The sequence below is a fragment of the Alligator sinensis genome, unplaced genomic scaffold, assembly GCF_000455745.1.
Source record: "Alligator sinensis unplaced genomic scaffold, ASM45574v1 scaffold885_1, whole genome shotgun sequence".
NCBI classification, from domain to species: Eukaryota; Metazoa; Chordata; order Crocodylia; family Alligatoridae; genus Alligator; species Alligator sinensis.
In genome coordinates, this window is record NW_005842056.1 from 1,968,779 (window position 1) to 1,996,178 (window position 27,400).

Sequence of the window (27,400 nt, forward strand, 5' to 3'; positions counted from 1 at the left end):
CTGATGAAGACATTAAAGAGTATCGGTCCAAGGACCGAGCCCTGCGGGACCCCACTGCCCACACCCTTCCAGGTCGAAGCCGACCCATCCACCACGACTCTCTGGGTGCGACCCTCCAGCCAATTCGCCACCCACTGGACTGTGTAGTCATCCAAGTCACAGCCTCTTAACTTGTTCACCAGTATGGGGTGGGATACCGTATCGAAGGCCTTCCTGAAGTCTAAGTATACGACATCCACCCCTCCTCCTGTGTCCAGGCATTTCGTAACCTGGTCATAAAGAGAGACTAGATTGGTCAGGCACGATCTGCCTGCCACGAACCCGTGCTGGTTTTCCCTCAGCATCATTTGTCCTGCCGGGCTCTCACAAATGTGAGCCTTGATAATTTTTTCAAAGACTTTGCCAAGGATGGAGGTGAGACTGACTGGTCTATAGTTGCCCGGGTCCTCCTTCCTCCCCTTCTTGAAAATGGGGACCACATTGGCCCTTTTCCAGTCCTGCGGGACTTGGCCCGTGCGCCACGAGCTTTCAAATATTCCCGCCAGTGGCTCTGCAATGATGTCGGCCAGTGCCTTCAGCACCCTCGGATGGAGCTCATCCGGGCCTGCCGGCTTAAAGGCATCCAGTTCTTCCAAATGACTCTGTACCATCTCAGGGTCTATGCATGGTAGTCTGGCGCCTTGCTGCTACCTCTCTACAACCCCAGTGAGAGACTTGATGTAAATGGGAGCTTGACCACTGACTTCTGCTGATCAGGCACTACAAAGAGTTCACATTTTCCATCACCTAAGTGTAACTTTGCTCAGTTGGAATCACTTGGGAATTACTGACAGCAGGCTATCACCCCGCGTATCTCTCTAAAGCGACATGTTAGTGACCCAGACCAACTCAACCATTTAAAATCCAACATCTGTGGTGCCTGGATGAATAACCTTGACTCTCCTTCTCTCTCTGTTGGACTGCTTGTCCCTGTCTTTGCTTCTTAGCCATCCCTTAAAAACATATGTAGATTCATAAACTAATCAGAGTGAATTTGCTGGATAAGTTTGCAAGGCAAAACAGCTACTTCATGTAGAAAAGGGGATTTCATTCAGCCAGCTGTGTAGAACATGTACCATTCCAGCTGCCTATGCTGATTAAACAGATCTGCTCTTAGTCATTAAACTGGCCTTAATTTTCAAGGTCAGTGGCAAGTCATTGCACTCGATCCCTTTTTGTCTTGAGGTTGAACGGCACAGTGCACAGTACATGAGTGGCTTCCACAGGCTGGCTTGATGCTGTAGGAAATGGTGACTAAGTGGAATGAAAGCTTTCTACGTGCCATTCAGTGACCGGGTGACTCTAATGCTACTTCTACTTTGCTTCTCCTATCTCCCTGGAATAAATTCCCTTCCAAACTTAATGGCAGTTCAACAACCAGCTTTGAGGGTGGGGTAAAGGAAGCATATGGGCTGCCACTTTGTCCTCAGCATCAGCTGGGTAAACACCTCTGTTCTCCTTCCTGAAAGACAAGAGCACTTAACTTTCTCTCCCAACCCATGTATCACATGTCTGCAAGCAGAACAAGGGTACAAAGCTTATCCATTTGAAACTGCATTGAAAAATGACCAGGGTCCCAGACTGCAAAGGCTAAAACGTGTTCAGAAAAGGTGATGTGTGTAGCTGTGGTTGAATTGGCAGTGGTGGAGCACCCTTGTATCCTGGCTGCTATATTCACCTTCTCCCAGCTTCACTCTTTCATCCAGCAGCGGTACTGAGGACCGTGGGGATAGCAAGAGTCCCTGTGCCCTTCCCACAGCATTGCACCTGTCATCCTTTTCCATCCTGAGCTGAAGCCCGCAGACACCAGTTCATGTGGGTCTCTATCATGAGCCATGTAGTCTGTCTGCTTGTCTGGAAGAAGTGCATGAGGGGGGAATTGTTTCTAAGTACAGCCTCCCCAATTCAAGATTTGCCACAAGGGCGGCCTGAACACAGGGATCTGGGGATACAGTGCTACAAGTCACAGTCCTGGTGTCCAAAGCCAAAGGATCGAGGCAGAGGGAGAAGGCAGAAGCAAGACACAGGTTGCAAGCTGGGAAAAGGTACAGGCAGGAACGAGGAGAGAAAACAGGGAGCCAAGGATCATGGAGCAGACAAGGAATCAGGAGCACTGGGGCTAGACAGAGGGGAGCCTGCAGACCACGGCAAGGGCTACAACATATATGTAGCAACCATGCTAAACATGTTAACAGAGGCCAGTTGAAGGCACTCCAGCAGCCAGCAGCTAGTCCCGTCGTGGCTATCAAGGCCAGCTGGGGCTTGTCTGGGCAGCACCTGGACAGGCTCCTGAGAGCTGTAATTTGGGCATCCTTGAAGTCCCATCTACTCTGAATATCTGCCTCTCCCCAGTGAAACACCGGCAAGCATAAGTAACCGCAGCCTGTGCGTGTCAGGAGGCATGGGAAGGGGCGCATACCATTCCCTGGCACGCGCATACCATTCCCTGTCACCGAGATAATAACTACCTAGTAAGCTTGGCCCGCGTGAGGTGACAAAGGACAGGACATGAAGCACTGTCCCTGATGGACACAAGGGGGGTTAAGACTCCTGGCTGTGAAAGACTTCCTGCGTGACCTTGGGTGAGTCATTTAAAGTCTTCATGACCCAGTTTCCCTCTCACCTGTCACAGAAAGCTCTGAGGCTGAAGTCTATGGACTTGTATGGCTCCTGTTCCCAACCTGTTTGCATCCCAATCTTTAAATGCATTTACCCTAATAACCCCCCTCTGACTACCCGCATTGCGCTGATGTGGTCAACGCTACAGTTTCAAGAGGAACTGTGTGCCTCAATACCTCTGGGCTGGAGGGATTTGGGTAAAGCAGCGATGAATCCTTCTATTTCCGTACCCTGTGCAAAGTTCTCCCGAGGCACCTGCCCCAGCAGGGCATGTCCCCTCCTGCCGAACCCACTCGCCCAGGCGCCACCCTGGTACATGGGGTAGGTCTGCACAGCACAGAGCAGCACCATGCACTGTTACCCAAGCTAGTGCCCAAATTGCAAGCATTGTCGCCACATCGGCACAGTGCTGCTCTTGGGCTGACTGGCGGCCGGTGTGACACAAGCACAGCCATGCAGCATCTGCTCCAGGAGCTATCCTGATTGCACCCCAGGCAGCTCTCACCACCCAGGGGATGGCTCTGGCCTGGTCAGACAGGAAATCTGTAGCTGAGTTCAGAGAACCAGAATAGGGCCCCAAGCCCACTGGACCCTTGTGTATCACAGATGGACAGCTTGACCCATGTGTATCACAAACAGACAGCTTCACCAGCTGTCAAGGACTCAAGCGATGAATGCCCTGCATCATGTTTAGGAGTAACAAACCCGTCATCATGCCCTTCTCCCAGGAAAGCCCGGTTCTTCCTGTGTGCTGGCTTTGCACAGAGACCCATGTTCATGCTCTTTCTTTGGACATACTGAAGGAGGTGTAGGGGGTAGGTTGGTGGGATGCCCCTCACCCTGAGTCCCCTTTGAAGTTGGTTAAAAAATGATGGGAGAGAAAGAGCGCTTTCTTTCCCCACGGCCAGAAACACAGATCAAAAGTGTATCTCAGCACATCAGAACCGCCAAGGGTCAGCTTTGCAATGGGAAAAGGATCAGCACCCATAGTCAAACCTGCAGTGCTCTTGGCCACTCCAAATAGTCTGGGTCATTTGGTCCCACTGTGGCAGACAGACAGCCTGCGCAGGTTTTACTCCTTATTTATTTTAAAGCAGGAGAGGGTTTTGTGGCTAACGCACTGGACAGGAACACCAAAACCTCTGCTGCAGTGTCCTTGGGCAAATCACTTAGAATGAGTGCCAGAGAGGTTCTTTCGGTGCCTCCAGTTTAGCCATTGTAAGACCTAAGCAGAAGGTCCCTGGTGCCAGGAAGGTGATGTAAAGTAGCAGGGGGAGGTGTCTGTGCTCCCTGCACAGTCGATGGGGATGCTGAGATGCATCCAAAGAGTGAGCAGAGCCCAAACATTGCTTCAGGAGCCAGCAGGAATACGCAGCACAGGGATGTGCCTGAGCTACAAGGCCCACCCCAGAGCTAGGGTGCCTGCCCTAGGGCTGCACTCTGGGTGTATCCATCCACTTAGCACCCAGATGTTAAGTCTTCTTCAGTATTTAGGCCCCAAACTGTTGTGCGGGTGCTCCGACCCCCCACCTCCTTCACAATCGACTAGTGCCACGGCACTTGGGGTTCAGCTTCATTCGGGGCCTGGTGATTAGGGCACTCTCCTGAGCAATGTGCTATGTATTTGGGTGCCCTCAGGCTGAAGAAGGCAGAACCACTACACCCAATGCCAGAACCACTAAACTGTTGTGCAAAAGGGGGGTGGCTCAAATCTGGATCACAATAGAGCTTAGGTAGGACTTAGGCACCCTAAAGCTCATGCTGGAGAGCCTCTACACACGTGTGGATATTTAAGTTCAGGAGCCTCAGGAGCTTTGCTGTCCAAAGTACAGGCACCAAATGGATTTAGGCGCCTCCCAGGTTAGGAGGCTGATGAGCAGGTTTTCCAGGATCTCACCCATTAGCTCTATGCCTCCGTTCTTCATCCATAAAATAGGGATAATAAAACTTTGCTTCCTCCCAGGAATCTTCTGAAGATCAGGATCACTTATGTTCGGTGAGAAACTTAGACACATGGTGCCGGGGAAACTCCACCAGTAGATAAAGTCCTGAGTCAGAGCTGCATCACTCTGCAGCGGGTCGGAGTGACTCCATGCATTTCAGTGGGATCACTCTACTACAGAATTAGCATAATGAAATGAATGAATCAGATGTGCATTGCCATGCATTTTTTTTCCTGGATTTTATGAGAATGTCAGTGCAAAACACTTGAATGTTATGGCAGTCTCCACAGGCTGTTTTTGCCCTTGATTGTCTTGCTAACACATCAAGACCAAATAAGAAGAAATACGGTTTCAGTTAGTGTGTTTTGAAGGCTTTTGCTTTAGAGAGAGAACATTGATCTTTGGAGACAAGGGGAAAAACAAGCAAGTGTACTCTCGAGGACTGTCTCTGTAGGGAGCTATTCTTTGGGTCATAGCCCTTTAATTAACAGATGTTAGATCTCTTATTTTCTTCCTTGAAAAATAATTTTTTAAGTGCAGTATTTAAAAAAAAAAAGCTGTCTATTAAAAAATTTGTATGCAGTCTCCAGCTCTTTAAATGCATTTGGATTGCTGAGCTGTGAAATAAAGCGTCTTTTTAAGAGTTCCAAGATTCCTGCCTGCAAGGAGGAAAATGCTGTTCAGGTTTGTCTCTTGAGGATTTAATGATCACATCATAAATTTCTCCAGAGAACTGAAATAACAGCCAGTGGGTAATATGCCATCTAATGTTTTCTTTCTTTTTTTTTTTTCCGAAGGCCCAGCTTTTTTTCTGCTAACATCTTGGAGCCTGTCTGAACAAGAGGTTGCAGAAAAGAGGGATTGAGGGCTGGAGTGGGATGTGTGGCAGGGGGGTGTGTGTGCAAAAACCATCCCTAAAGGAACCACTCGACAAACTGAAAGATTGTTAATGTTCCCACTTAAATCTTTCTTCTTAGCACCTTAAATACTAGTGTGGTCACTGCCATCCAAGAGAGGGGTGGAAATAACTGAATTAAGAGGATGCTGATTTCTGGGCTGGGGGTGGGGTATAGCATGTTGGGGGGTGGTCATTGCTTTTTTTTTTTTCCTCCTGTATCGCTGTGTGTTTTTAACAGAGGCTTTCAATACCTGAAACAGTGGAATGAAAATTCAAAGATAAATGATTTCCATTTTCTCTTCTTTCTGCTGATGTAGCTGAAACCTGCCTGCTTCTTAGTTGATAGAAACCCATTAGGAGGCCTGCAGATGGGAGAGATGACAGGAGGACATTTTTAGAAAGATCAGCACACAATGGGACTCTTCAGCCCTGCACTAGTGCCCACACTTGGCGCTACTGTTCATTTTTCTTATGCATATTTGCAGAGGGACCACTCCTGCCACTCACACAGGAAGACAATGGAGGTGTAGCAGACTCGGTGGAGTCTGTGTGCGGTGCCTGGGTCAGGGTTCTTGGGGTCAGATCTCCGGCTTCTGTTCTCAGCTCTGTGACGGGTTTTCTGTGCTATCCAGAGCCAGCTCGCTTACCCCCGCTGTGCCCTGCTTTCCTCACTGAGGACTTGAAGCTAAGCAGTGAGTAAATGTTAGAAGCAAGGGGGACAGTAGTGAGGCTTAACTAGTCTAACCTAAGCAGAGATCTTGCATCACAGGCATGGCATAAGAGCATATCATTTTTTTTAACCCATTAAAGAGAGGATGAGAAGTCCCGAAACAATTCTAAGTCTGCTGTAATGAAGGACTAAATCTGTCTTTCTCTGATGCAGGGCTGGGGTGGTCCTCTTGCTGGTCGCCCTTGTAGTTCTGAGCAAAGCTCTGTGTCCAGCCTGTCCAAAATAATGCAAAACTCTCTTGGCAACAGGACTTCAGTCAAATATCTCTCATTTTGCCCCAGGTAATCTGTTATCAGAGTAGATCGGGGCTCTGGCAGCCTAGCTTTCCTGTCGAGGTGCTATAGGTCTGCATTTTCCTGCAACTCTCCTCCAGGACTTTGCATGCTGGTAAACCAGCCTTTTAAAAAGTCACCGCTTTCCCTGTTCCACTGCACAGGGTGTGTTTCTAATGGGTAGTCATCAATATAACAGAGCTGCTCTGAGCCAATCTTGCTGGAAAGCCCCTTTAGTGAAAACCAAAGTATTAACAGCAGAAATTGTATGAAGGGTTTCAACACCTCCCCCAGAAAAGGCTAGGCTCCCATAGCCCCGGTCCACTCCGATGATACACTAGCTGGCTGAGGGATGTTTGACCAAAGTCCGATTGCCAGATAAGCTTAAGCACCGATACTCTGTGGGCGCGCGTGCGTGTGTGAGGTAGGCAGCAAAATGTCTGATTCATAAGTACTCAGGGACATGAGCCTCCCACACGTACACACCGCACTCCAGTTTTCAAAGCAGCCAAGACAAGTGGTTTTAATATCACTGGGCAGATCTCTTAATTGTGTGTGTGCGCTGTGCTCCCAGCAGCTGCACCCACAGCCCCGGAGACTGAATTCCTCTCTCTGTAAAGCAGGTACAGCACAGAGAGCAGTAGCGCGAGCTTCCCTACGCTGTCCTAGGGTCTGGGCATGGAAAGAAGTTATTGCAACTTCAACTAGGGTGCGAATTCAGTCTGTCGGCTCTTCTGCAGTAGCCGCCTGTGTGAACACTTACTGCACAATGTACGAGGAGCATGCCCTGCAGTGCGAGTTGGCGCCATAGCATGCCTCAAAATAACATGTTGGTGGGCCTTGGCTGCTCAGACCTTCATGGCTTGTCAGGACCACCCCTGGGCAGTGCTTGGGAGCCCTGCACTGGAGCATGCCTTGTCCTCTCGCTCCTACTCCGCGCACACCAAACCTTAAGCATCCGGGAAGCGAGCCAGCTGCCTCAGTGTGCACCACGAAGCACACCTGAGACCTGCAGGGAGCCTCCGGGCAGTGCTCAGCACAGGCTCAGCCACTCTAAGGCAGCTGTCTTGCTGCCCAGATGCTGTGTAGAGGTGGGGTAGCCGCAGCCTTGGTGCTGGGAGCAGGAGTCCAGTCCCCAGGCCTCATTCAGCCCTTCTCTGCTGAGAGCATCTATGAAAATCCCAGTTGGGGTTTCTGTGATGTGGACACTTGTCTGCTAGGAGCAAGGTGGAGACCAGTTTCCTCTCCACAGGCCACCCAACAGCCAGCAAACAGTAATCTTCAGTCATGTCATTACTCACGGGGACCTAATTCAAAACAGGGAATAGGGGACAAAACACCCTGAATTCCTGTTCTCTAAGTCATTCTGTTTCCCTTTGGGACAAATTCTCCTTAAAGGGCCCGTTGAGGCCCTGACTCAGGGCTCGCTGGAACGGGCCTTGGCTTCTATTCCCACCTTTGACGATAGGAGTATGGAGGGCGACGGCCCCAGATCTGAGTTTCCTGAAGGAACCAGGGTCTGGTTCTTCATAGATATCATAGGTTTCATAGATGTTGGGGGTGGAAGGGACCTCACAAGGTCATTGGGTCCAGCTCCCTGCCCAAGGGGCAGGAAGTCAACTAGTGTCAAATCACCCCAGCAAGGGAAGCAGCCAGGCATTTCTTGAACGTATCTAGAGTAGGTGCTTGCACCACTTCTACAGGGAGTCTTTTCCAGACTCTGGAGACTCGGCTGGAAAATAATTTTTTTCTTATGTCCAGTCTAAAATGGTCTTCCAGAAGTTTGTGACCATTAGACCTTGTCTTCCCTTGGGGTGCCCTGGTGAGCAGATGTTCTCCCAGATCCTGATGCACACCCCTGATGTACTCATAGGCTGCCACCAAGTCCCTGCTGAGCCTTCACTTCTCCAGGCTGAAAAGTCCCATGGCTCTCAGTCTCTCCTCATAAGGCCTGTTCTCTTCACCTCTGATCATGTGTGTGGCTCTCCTCTGGACTCTTACAAGCTTCTCCAGGTCCTTTCTAAAGTGTGGAGCCCAGAACTGGATGCAGTCCTCCAGCTGTGGTCTCACCAAGGCTGAGTAAAGCATGAGGATGACTTCCTGGGTCTTGCTTGAGATGCATCAGTAGATGCAAGCCAGAGTTATATTTGCTTTGCCGGCTGCAGCATCACATTAGTGGCTCACGTTCATCTTGTGATCAATCATGACCCTCAAGTCTCTTTTGGTCGCGGTACTAGTAAGTGCAGCACTGCCAAGCCTATAAGTATGATGTGGGTTCCTTCTCCCAAGGTGGAGCACCTTGCATTTCTCTGTGTTGTCCATGTTTGATATACACAGCAGCTTATTATTTTATAATGTGCTGTTCACGGGGGGCCAGAGCAAGCCATGATGGTGGAAAATTTCAATCAGAAGCAATGGACTTGGTGATGGGGTGAAATTCTTTGGCCAGGACTGTGCAGGAGGACAGACCAAATGAGCAAAATGATCCTGTCGGGCTTAGAATCTGTGCCTAGGACACTCTTGACCCGTGCATCCACGCGGCACTCTAGACCACCCCGCATAAGTAAAAATGCAGTCTTCCCCTATATACAAACTGTCTTTCTTGGCCTGACAAGACTGCAGTGATGTTGGTAATTTAATAACAAACTTTATATCCAACACTATCCAGAAGGATATGTTCCAGGGACGACTAATCTGCAACAGAGAGGGTAAAAGCATTTCATTTCAGGTCCTGGTTCACATGGATGCATTCCCCTCTTGTCAGCAAATATTTGCTGTGCTAAGAATTATACTGATGTGTGGTGGCTCACAGCAGGACAGACAGAAACTGCCTAACCTGGAAAGGCCCCATTAAGTGCATTGAATGACACACAAAAATGCATTGAATTGCTTCTTTGCATTGCCCTTACATAGAAACAAGTGGATATTCTTCTCACATTAAACATGTTCCCTGCCTTCATCCGCCCTTTTCTTCACTTATGACCACTTTGGGCATAATTCTTTTCAGCCAGGTCCTGACATGCTGAAGTCTAACAGTAGCCCTGCAGAGCACAAGTAGGCATATAGACCCCTTTCTTAGACTGATAAATGGAGGCATCAGAGGCCTTTAAGTCTGAACCCAAAGGCTATTGAAATCAGTGAGACTGAAGGGGACAGGACTGGCTTTGGACAAGACCTTTAAGGCCTGAGTTTTTCAAAAGTGACCCATAATTTGGAGAGTGTTGTCCTCAGAGCCCTAGTAGTCTCCACCATCCTGGAGCCTGAATTTCTTAGGTGCTAAGCACCAGAACTAACGTTGTCAAGCTCAGAGGTCCAGAAAACACCAAACAGCCTAAAAAAGCACGACTTTTTTTTTAAAAAAAGAATAATCTCATCTTTCCTTAATTGCCTCCTAGCTTTGAGCCATGAAAATGTACCTGGTCAAGCTTTCCTCCATCACAAAGGCTAGAACCTTGCTTTGTAAAATATGTTGTGATTCTCTCAGAATGATTTGGGCTTCCAGAAGCTTTAAGTAAAACACCAAGCTCTGCGAAATGTACGGTACAAAAGTCGGTGTGGGCTCCCATGCAAGTCAACTGGATTGCAGCAGCTCTGTAAGTCTGGCCAAAAGACTCTTGAATAAGGTGCCCAGTGCAGAAACATCCAGAATCAGCAGCTTTTCTTAGGAAAGTTGGCACTTCCATCTTTGATGCAAAGACAGATAGATGCTGAAGGATGCTGCAAAAGCCGCTTCTAAACAAGAAGACTGAGTTCTTCTCTTCCAGGCTCTGCTTTCATGAGCCTGTCGTGCCTCGCAAAGCCAGGAGTTCTCCTTCTTTGGCTAGGTCTGCTTTCTTCTTTTTTGGCTCCGTCCAACCTGGAAAGAAAGAGCTGAGGTAGAGACTGCTGCACACATTGCAAACTTGGCTGCTCTGAGAGCAGAAATGAGGGAGTTGCAAAGTTCATATAAATCGTGGGCTGAGTCCAGCATGGTTTGAGCCAGCTTCCATTGGCAGAGGTCCACATGCAGGGCCCTGTAGGTGGAAAGCTACTGCATCTCCTCTGCTATAGGAAGCGAGGAGAAACCAGAGGGGCAACGACACTCAGAAACTAACTGCATGTGCTGCAGGTTGGGACCGGGTGATTCAGTTCTTTCTATAGTGCCTAACGGTGGGGCTCTTTTTGAAACCTAGGGTAGAGACTAAAGTTTGGTCAAGTCTCTTGAAGTCTGTAGGACTTTGGATCAGATGCTGAAGCCAAGTGTCTGTCTCTTGAAGTTATACAAGGTCTCCATTACTGCAGCATTTGAGTGCCTTACAGACTTGTATGTCCATGTATTTGTACCATCCCTGTTTGGTAAGGCAGGTTTAGTATCCCCATGTTACAGGTTGGGAACTGAGGTGTAGAGATGGGAAATGCCCAGTCCACAGAGGTATGAGGCTCCTCCTGAGATCTATGGGAAATGGAGCTGAGCACAAGTGATTGGCCCAAGGTCACACAAGGAGCCTCTGGAGGAGCAGGGACTTAAACCTAGGTCTTCCAAATCTTAGCCTATGTTCAAATTACAGGGCCATCCTTCCTTCATCTACACACCTAGGGAGCGAATCCCTCTAAAGTGCAAGGAGTTGCATTTCTATTATCAAGCCCTGACATTAATCACTTAGTAATTTTACTGTTTGTTTTAGAGTCTATTTTAGTGCATGATTTTAAAATATGGATTTTAAATATCTTCCCTGTGTGTGACAGATTGTCAAAAGAAATCTCCATTTGGGTCTGAGTTCGTTTATCCTGAACTCTCCAGGCCAAGAGAAGCCAGGCCAGGCTTGCTAGTTTTGAGTGGGTTTTGCTTACAAAGCCCAGTGGGGGTTTCTGCTATCTGACTTCATCCAGTCGGGTGGGGGAAGGAAGATGTTGAGCAAGCTGTCTGGCATGGTGCCTTGCCTCACTTGTTCCAGCCTGTGTCTCTGCCAAGGTCACACCAAAAGTGAGGAAGATATAACTTTGGATCTTGGCCAGGTTGGTTCATGGCTTTATGCTGCCAGCGATCCCTGGTTGTTGTGAGAAGAATAGTCAGAGCCTTCCTTGTCACTGAGCAAAATCCGGTGTGATTTTTTAGTTACTCGCCATGATGGAAGATCCAGTTGTCCAGTTGGTGACGGCAGACTTTCTCCAAAAGAAAAGGGAGACAAAACCTAAGAATGTGACTTATTACCAATGCATGCACAATGCCAGGCAGACCTAAGACAGCCAGGCACAAGATCATAATCTTGCCTACAACCTTGTAAATCTACATTTAAGTGGATTCTCTCCAGGTTATAACAAAGATCATAATCTGGCCTCAGATCCTGATCCTGGGGAGCAAAACATTTTGCTCGCTTTCAAAGCCATGAGAACATTTTTTGCTAGATGCTGGGTAAGATATCCTTGACATAACTCTTAGCGGGCATTTTTCATTACAACAGAAATTGTGAGGGAGGCAACATAGAAAGGAAAATAACACAAGTGACCAGAAGCACGTTTCTTCAGTGATCTTTATTCTTAGCTGCAGACTCAACTCAGGACATACAAGTGGGTTATCTTAGCCCTTCATGACTGTTGCTGAAGCACATCAGGATTTGGATCCATGACATAATTACTCTGGAGTAATTTACCACCAAGTTTGAGCCACAGTAAATTTACTTCATAATGAGGAGTGGATCAATGCCCAGCTCTCCCAGTAGGAGTGCAGGAGCTCCCCCATTACATGGCAGAGAAAATGGTTTGTCCTGTCAAAATAGCTCCCCCAGGATGACTGGCTGGGTTTGGACATATTCCTTGCAGTGACTTTTGACTCTACAGTTACTTCATGTCCTCTAAGGGGGACCCTTGCCCCAGATTCAAGTGATTTACTACACATTCTCTGTCCACTCCACTTATACCATGTAGTAAAGTCACTTCTACAACATAGTGAAGGTATCCGCATGCTGAGTGTCATCTGCCACCTTATCTGCAGTGCATGAGTGGCTTGGAGGACAGGTCCTGCACTTCTCTCTTTTGCACCATTGAGTTGCTCAATGTCTTCTTGAACCTACTAGGAGTGGATGTAATGATAGTCCTTGCCCCTCTGGCCATGTCTCTTCTGGTCTCTTCCTGGACACTTCTCCTCGCTATACTTGCACGGGCCCCATATCAGTAGTGGTAGAGAGCTGCAGTGTAGAAAGATTACTGGTGTCTTTCCACTGGGCCATTTGGACCTGTTCTGGGTATGGTCAGATGACCCAGTGGTGAAAATGGAGGTACCATGCCTGACCCAATGCCCCTCCCTGCCCTTTAATGCTGTCCTAGATGGAGCTGCACCAGCAGTAAGCCCCATGCAGGCCATTACAAGAACGCAGCTGAGGTTATCTGAAAGTGCATCACTGCAGGACGCTCACGGGGGAATGCCTTTTATTTCATCTTGTGTTGTGTGAGCAAGATCTCAGGAGCAGACACTGGATGACCGCTGTGTCCAGGCACAGATCGCCTGGCGGAGCTCTGCTGCTGGCAGCACCCTCCGCTCCTGGCATGTCTGTTCCCTGCTGCTGCATGTTTCCACCGGTGGCAAATCCACTCCTCGCCCTCGCTGCGAGGCAAGTTGTTCTCCCAGATGTGCTGCCTTGGCCCAGCAAGCTGTCACTGCTCTGGAGGCCGATCCTCCCAAGGCTTCCTCTCTATTATGGTTATTTATCTAGCAAGAGAAATGTACACACTGTTCTAGAGGATGTAAACTGTGATTAAGGGCCAGATCCAAAGCTCATTGAAATCCAATAGGAACCCTTCCATCCACTTCATTAGGCTTTGGCTCAGGCCTCTGACTAACTAAGCAAACAAGTTTCTCCCCTGAAGGGCTCAGCCTTCGAACCTGGTAACTATAGTGCAGTGATTGCAGAACAACCACACTTTCGAGAAGGGAGAGGCTGAGACGAGGAGGACAGGGTGGGGAGGAAGCAGTGAAATCAGGTGTCCTGATATTTGGCTATGGAAGAGATTTGCTGCCAATCACTCAGCCACTGCATTTGTTGACCAATGCAAGACTGTCCTGGATGGTATATTTTATCAGCCTTTCAGCCAGTTGAGCCAAAGAATAAGTCAGGGGAAAATATTAGCCTCTTGATTTCCTGTACTCCACCGCTGACATTCGCACATCGTGTTTCCACCTGAAGACGCCCAAGTTGTACTGGGTTCTGGGCCAGATCCTCATCTGGCACTAATCATCCTTGCTGCATTGAAGGCAATGGACCTACACCCGTGCACACCATTAGAGAGCCATTTCTAAGAGACATAGCTTAACTTATTGTGCTTGCCCATGAACTAGGAGCTGAGTGGGCACTTGCAGCCCAGATTGCTCATAATTCAGATGAAGTCAAGTGACAGGAAACCAACATAATGTTTCCATAACAAAGAACGCCCACAGTGGCTTACTCCACCATGCTACTTCTGAACTGGAACACAAAATAACCTGCGTCCTGCCCCCAGCCCCTGCCAGAGACAGTCTGCATTTGTAGCATGCGTCCTGCCACCAGCCCCTGCCAGAGACAGTCTGCATTTGTACATGCAGTCCAGAGGAAACAAGGCCACCTCCCAGAGGCTGCAAATTCTTGACACCAATGACAGAGCATCAGTGGCACTGAACTAAGACTTGAAGCCAGGTCTCCTGACTCATCATCCTGTCCCCTATCCACCAGAGCATCTTGCCTCCTTTGATGACCTCACTGCTGAAATGTCTCATTTCTGGATTGGGAGTGGGCAGGCGGGCTGCAGCAGCAACTTGACACGTTAGTGAGGTGGAGGAGAGCGGCGGAGGCTGGTTAGTGAGGAAGAACCCATTGATTTGAAGCCTCAGTAGGGCTGGAATTGAGGCAGAATGAAAATCTGAATTCAGAAGAGACCACCAAGATTTGGCAAAAAAAAAAAAAAAAAAGAAAAGAAAATCCCTTAAGATCTTTCTTGATGGCAGCAACACGGCTGGTTTCACCTGAAAGGTATGACTGCAGTCATATCATATGGCATCCAGATGCCACGTGTCTTTGCTCATGTTTGTAAACTCTGCATGGTTGTGTAACTTCCCCTGTGAGCATAATTCCAGTGAAGGGTGGACACCACTCTTATTCCAGCCTCTGGGTGATGTAGCTCAGTGGGTGTCACTGGTTTTGGAAGTGTCTCAATGGTATTAATACATAGAAACAGTCCCAGCCATAGTATCCATGTGACTCAGCCCCATAGCTTACCAGCTACTGCTGATTTGATCATGCCCTGCCTGTTTGGACACTTGCCAGACTGCCGTATTGGGTCCCTGTCCATGTGCTCTACACTTTCCTGAGTCTCAGTAGATTCCCTCCCTCGTCTTCTGGCACATTTCCTTGACACAGGTTCTCTGTTAGATACTCTTTATTGGGAACAGTCCTACGGGACAACTGCCGTAGGTATCAGGACCCATGCTGATTACCAAGACGCAGTCTCTCTAAAGCAGTCTCTAACTAAACCCACCACTGAAGAACCACTGAAGGTGTCAGCTACCTGGTTTACTATCGAAATCCCCTGATGCTTCTGACAGGTGAAATACAAACTCAAACACACGTGCGCTTTGCACAGGGTTTTAAACGACTCTTTACTTAGTAGCAGCAGGAACATAAAGAGAGGGACCAAAAACAAATGCACACACACACACACATTATGTGTGTGTGTGTGTGTGTGTGTGTGTATTTCACCTATATATATATACACATATACACACACTATATATACACACACACACACATATATATACATATATATACGCACACACACGTATGTGTGAAGTACATGTATACATGTATAGGTACGTGTGTGTGTGTGTGTAAGTGAAATACATATATACACGGGGGGGGGTGTGTGCACGCATGTGCATATTCCCACAGTGGAGCCCCTGTGCAGAGCCACACGGAAACGGGAGCAGCCAGCCCAGCACTGCCTAGTCCCCATCTGGAGGCACACTGCACCCCAGGCAGCTGCTCTGTAGCCCTGGGCTTCCTGCTCCCCTGTCTCTGGGTTTGTCCTGGCGCATGCTAATTTGGCATGTTTATTTTTTTCCAGGGTTTTTTTTTTGCCACTGGGAAATCCCAGTAGTAAATTTTGCCCCCCCATGCTGCAAATTAGCAGCACTGTGCACAGTTTAACGTGCAATGCATACAGTTTGTGGTGCCACAAACCAAACGTGCCTGGATGTGTAGATGCAGCCATGGTGTTACTCCAGTCCAGCTCCCTGAAAAGGACTTGGATTAGTCCTGTAGCTAAACTGCTAGTTCTGCTACTAAATCTTACTCCTCTCTTCTTCTTTCCTGGCCCATGCTTCCTGCCTGAGTTGGTAAGGCCTGCCCTGTTTGCTCCTTGTGGGAGCTCTTTTGTTAAACTCCCCTGGTGCCATCCCTGTCCCTTTGACCTGCTCCACGAATTTCTGGCCCCCAAGCTCCTTCCTAAGGGGTGAGGAAAAAAACAGGTTTTCCCAGCTCCAGCCCTTTCCATACTCACTGTTGGGAAAGTACAGTTGTCAAGACTGACTAGCCTCCATTCTCTCTCATCTCAGGGAACATGCAGAGGCATAGGCATAGGCATGTACACAAAGAAACTTAATATGCAGAGTGATAAGTTCAACATGTCAACCAGAATTCACAAGTTGGCTGCAAGGAGAGGCCCCAAATTGTCCCACCAATGTTTCAGGTCTTAACTCAAACGCTGCGGCATCAAATTAACTTAGGATATTAGACATGGCCGCCTTGGCTTGCTGGAATAGTCTCGGGAGACACGGGAAACTCAAATGCTGTCCACATAAAATGGACTCTGCTACACAGGGCGAGACTCAGACATAGAGACTCCAGGTGACTACACCTGTGTGCCAGACGCCAGGGCTGAACTAAGCTTTTGAGAAAGAAAGTCACCTGTCAGAGGTCTAAAAAGTCAGTCATACCATGGTGCAGGTCTCCTGGTTTGTAGACCTGAGTCCTATCCCCTGGAGCATCTTGGCTTGGTTTCTGTAAGTCCCCATAAAAGCCTTTCTGGACTACAATGCTGATTCCCTGTTCTCCTCATCGCCCTTCTCACAAAAAACCTGGAGTGACCTTAAGTTGTCAAGTCTAAAATTCAGGATCGCTAAGAGCAGTGGCAGCCCCGCACTGCCAGCGCTGCCACAGTTAGGTGCTGTGGAGTTCAAAGGCTGAGTTGGGAAAGCCCAAGATATGCACATGTGTATTACAGCAGGCATCTCGAGCCAGCAAAGCCTCTCCTCCTATCTCAGAAAAAACCCACTGAGCCGGCGGACTGAGCTGCTAGCTGAGTTATAACAAAGAATTTCAAACGTGTTTCCTCTTGGAACAGGATGAAGTGACCTTTCTGCAACCCAATCCATCAGGGCAGTTTTTCTTCCCCCCCTTCGCCAGTGCGTCTCTGCTTCTCATCCACCTCCACCCTCCCTTTGGAGTGGAAAACTCTTTGAGACGCTTCCTGCTCCACTCTATTTCTGACCTCTTCAAACTGTGCTGCCAAACTAATAAAGCCAAGCCAGCCCTGAGTTGGAGGTGAGGCGGGGTGGGGCGTCACACTTAATGCATTGCCTCCCTGCAAAGTATCTTTTTTTTTTTTTTTTAAAACATCGGTCAGGTCTGATGCTTTAGTCACTGGGTGTTGAACAGTTGTCACGGTCGTGCCCAGATCCTCAAACATTTCCAGTTTGTTTGCATACACACTCATTCCCTCTCATTCACAGGGATAGCTAACTGGGATGGAGCTGTAACATAATACCAGAGACCTGTATATAACTCCAAAAACACCACTGGAGCAGCCCTGTTATCGTGAGCCTAACCCCAGCAGGAAATATTATCATTACCAGGGGGCATTATTTTTTTTTCCAATAGCACTTCATATCAGTTGTCATCAAACCCTGTGTTTTATATAGTGTTACAATTGCCACAGTTGCCATGAATGGTCTCGGGATGGACGGTCGGTATTAAAAACAGAATAAAAAGCATATGTTGGAATGTCTGGAACCAGCAGACAAAACTCCAGGCCTCAGCCACGTTCATTTTTTTTTTGGAAAAGGCCAGATTGTAGCAATAACATTCCATTTTTCTTGGTCCACCCACCGGCATCGAACCTGTGTTATAACATCTCACTCCAGTTTACAATTTCCTTTGCCTTCTGTTCCTCTCTCCTGTAAACTCTCGGGCTATTCTTGGACCCGTGGCTTGGAAATGGAAGGGCTGAGGTTCCAGCTGCTCTGATGCCAAGCGAAACTTTCCTTTGCCTCTGACAGTTAGGAACAAATGTGCAATCCAAGTGAACATGCAAGCCATAGTTCTGAACTTTTCTTTCCCGCTCCTGGGTGAGCTGCAGCAGCATATCAGAGGCATGATGCATGCATTCCTTTGAAGTCACTCCGCTGCCCGATGGGCCGCTTCGCTTATGAATGGAATGTGCTCGCTCCGCTGTGATGCTGCGAGCGCTGCAAAGCAAACTGCAGCAAGCGCTGCCAGCTCGACAACTCGTCCTCGTCTTGCACATTCCCCAACTCCTCTTCAGTGAGTAGCAAAGAGCACCAATATTAATTACCCTAAGGAAGAAGTCTCTCTTCAATACATATTGGCATTATGAACACAACAGGACGTAGGCAAGTGTGAATGGAAGCCGCATTTCCCTACCACGCCGGCTCGTTCTGTTTCTGATCCACAAAGTGTAGTGTGAACAAATGACCCGTGCACCAGATTGATTTATTTATTTATTTTTGCCTAGATTGATGTAACAAACATATCCTGGGAAGGAAAATACCCTTTGGGATATTTTTTTATGGTAAGGGAACTGTTTAACTTTTAGAGCTGGTGGACTAACTTGACAAATGTCACTTGTTTTTTTCCTATTCCCAGATTGCCCCAAGTTAACTCAATTGTTTTCATTACAGAAATTATTCAGTAAATGATGCTGGGAAAATAAATCTTGTTCTGTAAGCGGCACGATAGCAGTTCATTGTGTATGAGGAGCCGACATCTGAGCAACAGTGGTTGCTTTACAGGGATCCTTGTTCTTGGTGTAGCCTCTAGAGCAGGAGTGGGCACCTGCAGCTTGTATAGCATGGGCACCCTGTGTGTGTGGCACGTGGCAAATTGGGGAGGGGACAGGCAGCACAGTGGCAGACAGGGCAGGGAGCAGAAAGCAGAGCAGCAAATTGGCTGGGGGCACAGGATGGGGAGCAGAAAGCAGAGCAGCAGAGCAGATAGAGGAAGGGAATCAGAGCAGCACTCAGACAGGGTATAGGGTCAAAAAGGTTGGCCCCATTGCTCTGGAGCTTCAAGTGTAAATTGTGTCCCATTATGCTAGATATTGTGCACATACATAATGATCAAATATTCTCTATTATCTCTTTGTCCTTCTCTCCATCAGGACTGGGTTGGAGGCACGGTGCTCACGTCCTCTCCTGAGCTGCACAGATTCTGTTCCCTTTCCCCTAGCCGGAGAGGGCTTTCTCTGGACTCTGGATAATGAGGGGCTCTGGGGATGTGGTGGTCAAGGGGCCATACAGAACCTAACACCAGCATGCAGAAGGTCTGCTCTGCATGTGCACAGGGAGCAAAGGATTCATTAAGGCCACTGTTTGAAAATCAGGTGAAAAATGAGTACCTGTTAAAGGGGGTGTTGGTTGTAGCCACATTGGTCTAAGGACACAGGCAGACAAGGTTATTTGGGTAAAAGTGATATCTTTGATTAAACCAACTAAATAGGTGCGAAAAAATAGTTCCTTGATTGTGCCCAAAAGCTTGCAGAGAACAATTGTTCCAACTATTTATTTGGTCTAATAAAAATATCACATTTATCCCTTGTCTACCTGTTAAAGAGCAGGGCAGATCAAAATATCCTCACACCCTGCAACCAAGAATTAACAGCCAGCCTCCAGCTCACTGGTTACAGGCCAGAATGAAACCGGGGATCTATCAACGGGCTCCTCGACGCGTGCAGGGAGGCGGCTCTGACGCGCTGTCATCCCAGTGCGTCGGAGCAGACTCGATTCATCAAGTCGGCTGGAGTGTGGTCATTACCGTGCTCCAGCAGACTCCAGCGTCACATGTATCAGCATCCCCGCGCTAAAAAAAATGGCAGTGGGACGCTTTAAACTAAAACTCATTTGACAAGCTTCAGTTTAAAGAGCCCTGCTGCCATTTTTCACTGCAGGGATGCTGATAAACATGACACTCCGGGCACTTCTAATTAGCATGGCTCTTGGAGAGGTACTAATTAAAGTGGCCCCCCACCTCCCAGAGCATGTCTGGTGTGACATGCAGAGCTAACCCTCACGGTTTGGTCTTATTCATGTGAGAGACTTTGTTGAAGTCTGGAGACACTTGTCAGGAAAGTGTCTCCAGCAGTGATTCTCAGCCGGGGAGGCACAGCAGCCTGGGGTGCCATGAGGCTCTCTTAAGGGTGGAAGAGGTGCTGTGCATTATTAGCATTGGACAGGACAGAGTGGTCCCTTACAGACTAATTGCTACAGCCTACTTCATCAGATGCTATGAATGGGCTTTCAGAGAGCAAGGGTATTAAAGAGAAAGGAATAAGGTCATTTAAATACAGATTGGGAAAGGGGGACTATTACTGACAGAGGCACCCTGAATTGAAGAGATGAAAGGGGATAAGCGGAGCAATTAACCCACTGAGGAACATAGGGGTTATGAGTATAGTCCAGGTAATGAGAGAATCCAGAGTCTCTGCTGAGGGCACACATCACGCAGTCCAGTCTGTGAATGATTTCTTTTTTGGCAGTTTTGCCTTCAAGTTGGCTTTTAAGGTTGTGTTGTTTAAAAACAGCTAGTCTGAGGTCAGCGATGGAAAGACCAGGGAGGTTAAAGTGTTTGGTCGCAGGCTGACGTGTCTTTCTGGAACCGATGTCAGGTCAGCGTCCGTTCTTCCTTCCACTGCCCCATCTGTCCAACGTCGACAGCAAAGAGGCACCGTAAGCAAGTGCTGGGGTACGTGACATTGGCAGAGGAGCGGGTGAATGAACCCTGGAAGTTATAATCCCTGTTGCTTGGTCCAGTGTTGATGGTGTGATCTGTGTTGATGAGGGGGTACGGCTTCCACCTGGGTCTATTGGAAGGCCTGGTGTCTTGGTAAGAATAGGAATTAGACAGGTCAGAGAGACCTTGTATGAGGGTTAGCACTGCTAGGGAAGAGAGCATCTCCACCTGATTCACAAGATAGACCCCCCAAGACTTCAGAGAGGAAACCACAGTGCCCAAAACGCTCTGACCTGTTGTGGGCTTTCTGAGGTCTTTGTAACAGAAGAATCAGTCTATTATTTTTCCACAGTCAAAAAATGATTGAAAGCTAAGAGCTGGCATTTTTCAAGAGATGCCTTGAGTCTAATGAGGGGTGCCTTGAATGTTAAAAGGTTGAGACCCAGTGGTCCAAAGAAAAGATGCTAGAAGAACAACTGTACGGACACCTACCTAGCTCTGACCCTGATGTGCACAGGCGGAGAAGGGTTGTCCGTGTATCCTGCATGTCGGTTCTTTCCCATCCTCACAGGCTGTTTGGTAGCAGCAATTTCTAGTCGACAGCTTCTGGTAGTACAGGTCAAAAACAGGAAAGACTTTGCCCGCACAAAAAAAGATACCAAATTCTTTTACATTCTGAAGGTTTCAAACTAGAACAGTATTTTAATTGATTTTTTTCTTATAAAGCTTTGAAAATATTGTGAAATGTTGATTCTCCCTCCCCAATTCTCTTTGTGTCACTGGAAAGCAGATGTATGTGTGGGAAACTGGAAACTGGGTTCTTTTGTCATTTGAAAGTGGTTTACTGGAAATCCTGCATTTTAAGAAAAATGATTTTAGTAATTTTTTGGTCTATGGATAAAAGGCTGGCTTGCCCAAATAATTGTTTGATAAATGTTGCTCAGCTGTAGTCAGTCTGTTTCTGCTAATTAGATTTGGGAGGTGTTAAGCACAGTAGATCACATGGATACATTTATCAGATAAAGTAAATATTGTGATTAGACATTGCAGTAGCAACATGCTGCTCTGTGGGAAGCTTAATAGTGCGGCTGGTCTTTGTACTTTCCCAGTGCCCCTTTCAGCCTTGTTCAGAGTGGGGGAGGAAGACAGGATGGCACTGGGAAGAGGACATCAGATATGGCCATTACGGCTCTTGGAGAGTTGTATTGAAGCTATTAATTGCCACAAGCTAAGTTTTTCCACAGAGTTATTTCTCCTTGCTGCAAGATTCATTTCTCCCCTTTCCAGGGCATGTTGCAGGTAGTTACCTCTGCTATAGAGACAGATGTTACACATAAACCAGTTTAAGTGATCGGAAACTGGTTTAAAACTGTAACAGAACAGCCATTCAGTGTACATAAACTGGTTTCAAAATGGCTAAAACCAGTTTAAGATAGGCCTGGAGGAATGTAGTATTAAACTTAACTGATTCAGTCACTTCATTATCGATTCAGTCTACACAGCTTAGAGAAACCTGCAAAGATTGAATCAATTTGGCCTCTGGCTTTTTGACTGTCTGTACTTAGCCCTAGAGTTCATTAGAAATGGTGACAGAAAATGAAAAATAAATGTGTCAACTTCTTTTGTTGCAAATCCTAATTTGCTTCTGAAATATCTGAAGTTAAAGCAGTTCCAGTGGCCCTGCCATAGTTACAGCCCAAGAACGCCCGTGTTTTCCATCCAGTCTCCGTCGCTGCCCAGTTTCCAGGCCTTTCCCAATCAAGGACTCTTCTGAAGACCATTGCTATTCCTTGACCTGTTGCACAGGTCCCCATCTAAAGGTTAAAGCGAAGCAGACTGGAAGAAATGCAGCAATGATTATTTTGGAGGAACTTGCCCGTTCATCAAACCCAAATATGTTGTGGCAACACTCTGATTTAAAGAAAAGTATTGAAAACCAGGCAGGATTCCCTCAGAAAGGCACTTGACCTCCTAGCAGGTGACTTGTTTCATTTCCATGGACCTTCCTGGCAGTCCCAGGCTTCCAGATCCTCAGCTCCTGGGCCGCCCTCCTGGTGGGCTAAGAAGCTGCTGTGAGGCCCAGCTCCCAAGCTCCTCTGGGGTATGGACAGAAATTACACGTAAACTGATATAAGTGACCAGAAACTGGTTTAAAGCTGTAACCAACAGAAGTTCAGTGCACATAAACTGCTTTCAAAATGGCCAAAACTGGTATAAGATAAACCTGGATGGATGTAGTATCAGACTTAACTGATTCAGGTTAAATTAGTTTATTGAACTGCTGTCCCAGATCCCATCCAAATTCAAGCTAATTCGCAGTCCCCCAATATCCCAAGATGCTTTGCACTTCCCCTGCAAACCGTGCCTTGCAGGGTGGGTGGGCTGGCCTTGGCCAAGGTTGTCCGCTCCAGCCGAGCAGGGAGCCATGCTCTAGCATCCCCCGGCTTCTGACCTAAACCACTGCAGGCATGTGGCTGCATTTCCGGAATCAAAAGTGAATGTTCATTTGCCTATCGATTCAATCTACACCGCTTAGATTAACCTATGAAGACTGAATTGATTCAGCCTCTGGCTTTTTGACTGTCTATACTTAGTCCTGAAGACTCGGATGACAGATCTGTCAAGGTGTCTGGAGCCAGGGCAGTCTGCTAAGCAGGCTGCTGGGGAACAAGGCCTCCTTGTAGAACTGAGCAGAGAACGTAAGTCCTTCTACTGGATTTTGAAGTTTAGTTTTCTTCTGAGCAGTAATGAAGTGAAACTCCAAGGCTTGGAACAAAACCACATTTTGCAATTTTGAAAACGAAATTACTGGGTTTAACTCTGCTCTAGCCTGAGCACTTGAAAAAGATAATGCCCTTAAATAACCCAGTGACAGGTGCCTTTAATAACATCTGTAAGTTAATTTAATAAGCAGAAGACCCACTGGTGCTGGTATATTATGAAACAACTTGATTTTCTAGTTTGCAATATCAGGCTGGCCATCAGTTTTCTACTCGACTGTGCTGGGGTCTCCTGGATCACAAAGGTACCTGTGTCTTCATAGGTAACATTTGACCATTCTGGGGGGTGGGAAGGGGAGAGGGAGGTAGAGGTGTCAGAGGAGGTTTGGCGTGATTGTAACAGGTAAAGAGATGGCAACAGGTGTGCAGGCATGGTTATTGTAACGGGACATGGATGCTCTAACATTGCTTATGGGGTAGGGACTGGCAAATGAACCAGAGCAGTCACAGGACAGGGCTGTTAAAGTATATATATATATAAAAAATATGACCCATGTTCATCAGGAGTTTATCTCATGCTAGCACACCTTGATTCCCCTTGGGAGGATGGGTAGCTCATTGCCGTTAACCAGTCTCATCATCAATCCTGGAGGGTATCCTGGAGGATTAGCTCAGTATTAATGCTGGTGTAGTGCCAATAACGAGCTGTATGGGGACATGCAGGGGCCAGTCCCCCATCCCACGTTAGGATTTCAGTGTACGTGCACTTCTGCTTAACATGCACAGGAGTTACTCAGACAAATACCCTGGTTGCCCGTGACCCCCAAAGCATCAGCTGAGGAATTAATTGCTGAACTCCTCTAGGTGCCAGTGCACATGAAGGGGAGCACTCCATTCTTGCAGCAGAGAAAGGCACCGTGGGCAAGGCCGACTCCTTGCAATGCTGGCGAGTTCAACAGTCTGTGATGATTTCTAATGATCATCTGATGCCTTTAGGATTCTGAACACACGTGAAGCTTTTCCAATTGGAAAAATCCACTTTGCATCAATCTACTGTTTTAAAATCAATTTTTAAAATGATTTTTTGTAAGATCATGCTCCTCTAGGAGTGTGTCTTTCAGGTGCTCGGGTCTTCGGTCATGTGTTATGCAACAAACTTAAGACATTGCACATAAGTACCTCCTAGAAAGGCAGGCGCTACCTGTCTTCTCTTTCCCCCTCTCCCTCCCCCAGTTCCTTACCTCCTCCAACAGTGCAGTGCTGATTATAAATGAGTCTGAGATGCATGTAGCATCAGACTATCCAAAATCCAATCTTGGCCCAGCCTTGTATTCCGAGTAGGTTAGCAGATATTCCTCTTAAAAGGACTGACCAAGTGAAAAATGTTAAAGGGAAATTGCAAATGTTATGCTTGTCTGAACAGGAGTCACTGTGGAAAATGTACTGTAGGCATATTAATTTGTGTGATCTCCCCCCCGCCCCTGCCTTGTGCAGTCTGGACTTAAATGAAGAATGCTCCCCTCCTTCCAATACCCATGCTGCTTATCGCAGATGCGCTAGTTAAGGTGGAGGAAATTAAGGTGACCTCTACTAGTACAGGGCTTTATGCAATTTGAGTTGGTCATTAGTCACAAATTTCACCGTTCTGTGAATTACAAAGGGAGTCGGTCTTTTGGATCTCGCCTGTCCTTTACATTACCACTCACTCTCCTTTGCAAAGATGAAAGGAAGGATCCCCTGTCTGTGGCAAGCAGCTGGCTGTTAAAACCAGGAGTTACTTTATACCATTTAAAATCAATACGCAGATCTCCTTTGGCTGCTATTATGTGAAGTTTCCCATTAAAATCTGCCCATAAATCAGGCACTTAACTTCAGAATTTTGCTCAGTTCAAGAATTTGGCCCTCGCCCCAAAAAAAGGACCAATTTTTCTGTATTGAAGGACCTGCACCCCTAAGTCACATGTTCATTATCAGTTTGTGGGCTTGCATAGATTTATTCCTGCAGACCGACCCAGGGTCAAAGCCCTGGGCAAGAGTAAATCCCCATCTTCCTCTCCACCAGAAGGACACTGACTTGGAAGGATTTGCAGGTGGTAGAGGCAGACACATGGGATGCACTGAAATGAGGAAGATGTAAAATGCTGCCAGTCTGCTTTGATAGAGTTTTACACCCAGATTGCAAATCAGTGAGCCAGGTTTAGTATCTGCACAGTGCCAGGCAGTGGGAAAACCGGGCCTTCATTCTTATGTCACTAAATTCAACAACTTGCTATTGCTTTGGCGTGTAAAATAAAGGCTAGATTCTATTTCACCAATGTGATGCGTAAGTGGGATCCTTTTCCAATATGCTTGAGTCCCTGAAGAAACAGTAAAACACCACCTTTGTAACATGCCATCATGTTAGCCTGAAGGCCAGGTCACAAAGAGCAGCAAGCAGGGAGAAAGCTCACCTGCCTTTTGCATTAATTATTTTTCAGGGACTTGAGCAGGGTGCAGTAGGATCACACTTAGCTCGCTCGTAGGTGGATCTGGCTGTGAATGTCTGAGGCAGTGCTCCTCAACCAGGGGGCTGTGAGATCCTTTTAAAGATGCTACACGAAGCCACCCAGTATTAACCCTGTTATAGATGCAAACACCTACACGTGATTCACAGGATAAACCCTGATTTCAAAGAGGAATCCAGAGTGCCAAAAATCCTGTGACCTGCTGTGGTCTTTCTGAGTTTGTTGCAACAGAAGAATTGCTCTATTCTCTTTCTGTAGTCAAGAAATAAGTGAAAGCATTTTCCATCGGAGGAGTGCCTTGAATCTCAAAAAGATTGAGAACTACTGGTCTACGGCATGCTTCACCTCCTTGGCTTTCAGGTCATGACCTCCTTTCTGACATGGAAGAGAGATCCTGAGGGTTTGAACAACACATCCCCAACCCCTTTGTCCTCTCTTAGCAAGCCAAACGGGAGCTGAGCTATCCTAGGGTGGACATAAGTCTTTTTGTAGGTGGGCATTGCCACTTGTGGGTGAGGCACAATCTGTTGGGGTGTGGGAGGGAGGCAGGCATTTCCCTCGGGGCCAGTAACAGGTCCCCCTTGTTCCACCTTGGATGTCTTGTGCCCGTGCTTCCTCCACTGAGCTGCCAGCTCTTGCTGGACATGGGAAATCCAGTCCGAGTCAGTGGTGACCAAATGTCTCCATCAGAAGGCTGCTTCATGGCTTGTGTGAAGCGCTTAGGCTTAGCCTAACTCCGCTGAGAGCCATGGCCATCATAACTCACCGTCAATCTAGTGATGCTTGGCTACACTTGGAGCAAGGCCACGAATGGAAGGGGCAGAGGAGCTGGACAACGCTTCACACCGTAAAGGTGTTCCCACTTCAATGTGCGCTGGTGTGAGAGCTGGCACTTTCCAAACAAGCGGTAGGTATATTCTGTGCCTAAGGAGAGGTCCCAGTTCTCCAGGGTGCCGTACGGTGGAAAAGTCAAACCCAGGCAAGCCCCTGAGAATAGCTCGTGTGCTGTTTTGCTGCCAGAATCGCTGCAGCCTGCTTCATCCTCAGAGAGCTGATGCACTCCCGACCGGACTCTCCAAGCAGCCCTGAGCTTCTCCGATTATGGCTTTGTGGCTGTCTTTAAAAGAAACACGGTTGCACGGGCCTGTCACTCCAGCCCCATCCCAAAAGCAGTCTGGTCCTTTTGGAGGGAAGCAAAAGAAACTAGAATGATCTTGGGAAATTGCATTTATGCAGTGTTGTATAAATCAGAGAGAAGGGTTTGGTTTCAAACCTCCCCCTGTTGTCTGCTGCCTGCTCAGCTTGGGCTTTGCTGGGCTGCTTGCGTGCAGAAAGTCCACAAATGAAAATGCATTGTCTGTCTTCATCGCTCGAGGTTGGTGAAATGCAAACGGCAAACATCACAAGTGGGGGAAAGTAGTGAGGCTCAGGCCTCTGCGGTCACGTGGGTGTGGATTCAATAATTGGAGTTCAGTATCTCCATACCAACACATCTTTCTGCTGGTGGTGAGAGCACCCCAGTTGCACAAGGTTAAAGAAAATGTCTTTTTAAAATAGGCCAAACTTAATCTATCAGGGCAGTGCTTTTTGACATTTCCCTCTGTCCTGAATCAAACAGATTTCGCTCGACTTGGACAGAAATGATGCTGGATGAAGAGCTAATGAACTCATTTTCAAAAGTTTGGCTGCTTCAAGTCTAAGCCCG